This window comes from Nicotiana tomentosiformis, chromosome 1, assembly GCF_000390325.3.
Source record: "Nicotiana tomentosiformis chromosome 1, ASM39032v3, whole genome shotgun sequence".
NCBI lineage: Eukaryota > Viridiplantae > Streptophyta > Magnoliopsida > Solanales > Solanaceae > Nicotiana > Nicotiana tomentosiformis.
This window is the reverse complement of record NC_090812.1, coordinates 60,975,823-60,977,773: the sequence shown is the minus strand read 5'-3', so window position 1 is coordinate 60,977,773 and position 1,951 is coordinate 60,975,823.

The window sequence follows — 1,951 nt, the reverse complement described above, 5'->3', positions numbered from 1 at the left end:
CCCGAAGAATGGAAGTAAAGTATGATGATTACTTTGTATAGGAACAAGGGTGATATCCAAAATTGCAATAACTATAAGGGTATCAAGCTGCTGAGTCATACTATAAAAATTTGGGAGAGGGTGGTGGAAGTCAGGGTGAGGAAGAATATGTCTATTTTCGAGAATCAGTTTGGATTCATGCCGGGGCGATCGACTATGGAAGCTATTCATATAGTAAGGAGATTGGTAGATCAGTATAGGGAGAAAAAGAATGACCTACACATGGTGTTTATAGACCTAGAAAAGGCATACGATAAAGTCCCAAGGGAGGTTCTGTGGAGATGTTTGGAGGTTAGCGGCGTTCCGGTAGCTTACACTAGAGTAATCAAGAACATGCATGATGGTTCTAAGACTCGAGTGAGGACAATGAGAGGTGACTCAGATCACTTCCCAGTAGTGATGGGGTTGCACCATGGATCGGCTCTTAGCCCGTTCTTATTTGCTCTAGCGATGGATGTGTTGACGTGGCACATTCAAGGGGAGGTGCCATGGTGCATGTTATTTTCCATTGACATAGTGCTTGATTGATGAGACGAGAAGCAGGGTTAATGCGAGGCTGGAGTTCTGGAGACAGACCCTAGAGTCTAAAGGTTTCAAGTTGAGCAGGATCAAAATGGAATACTTGGAGTGTAAGTTTAGTGACGAGACTTATGAAGTGGACGTGGATCTGAAGCTTAATACCCAAGTCATCCCGAGGAGGGGTAAATTCAAGTATCTTGGGTCTATAATCCAAGGTAATAGGAAGATTGATGATGAGGTCTCCCACCGTATCGGTGCGAGGTGGATGAAATGGAGGCTCGCATCCTGTGTTCTGTGTGATAAGAAGATGCCACCAAGACCTAAGGGTAAGTTCTACATAGTGGTGGTTAGACCTACTATGTTGTATGAGGCTGAGTATTGGCCAGTCAAGAACTCCCATGTTCAGAGGATGAAAGTAGCATAAATGAGGATGTTGAGATGGATGTGTGGGCATACCAGGAGAGATATAATTAGGAACGAAGTTATTCGGGACAAAGTGGGAGTGACCCCCGTGGAGGACAAGATGTGGGAGTTGAGGCTGAGATGGTTCGGGCACGTGCCGAGGAGGAGTACAAATGCTCCTGACCTCCTGTTAGGAGGTGTGAGAGGCTGGCTGTGGCGGGGCTGAGAAGGGGTAGAGGAAGACCGAAGAAATATTAGGGAGAGGTGATTAGGTAGGATATGACGCTACTTCAACTCACTGAGGACATGACCCATGATAGAAAGGTATGGAGGTCGAAGATTAGGGTAGTTGGCTAGTAAGTAGTCGAGAGTTCCCCGTTCTTTTTTAGTAGTATTAGTAGCTCCCTTATTTTTTTCATATTCTTTGATCCCTAGTATTTGCTTATTGTTTCATTCGCTCTGTGTATCGTATTTTCCAGTTAGTTACTATTTGATGCTATTTTATCTTTTACATGTTGTTTCGTTATTTTTTTTTTTTTGTTATTGTTGTTACTGTAGTTATCTTTTTCCCCTTTTCCTTATTGTCCTTTGTCCCCCTATTCTTTCTTTCTTCTTCGTCTTCTTCCTTTCTCTCGTTTCACTTTTTTTTGTGCCGATGGTCTATTGGAAACAATCTCTCTACCTTGCCAGGTAGGGGTAAGGTTTGCATACATAGTACTCTCCCCAAATCCCATTTGTGAAATTATACTGGGCATATTGTTGTTGTTGGTAGGCAACTATTTAGGTTAATTCTTCATGTGCCGCTGTGCAACTTATGATCTTGAAAAAAAAATACTAACTCTGATGTATTTCAAATTTAATAAATATTCATGTTTATGATATTAGAAAGAATAAGGGCCTATGATACTTATCTATCTATATCTATCTATAATATATTAAAATCACAAAAGCTCTTAGCGAAATGTCTTTCGCCTTTTTTACCATTTTAAAA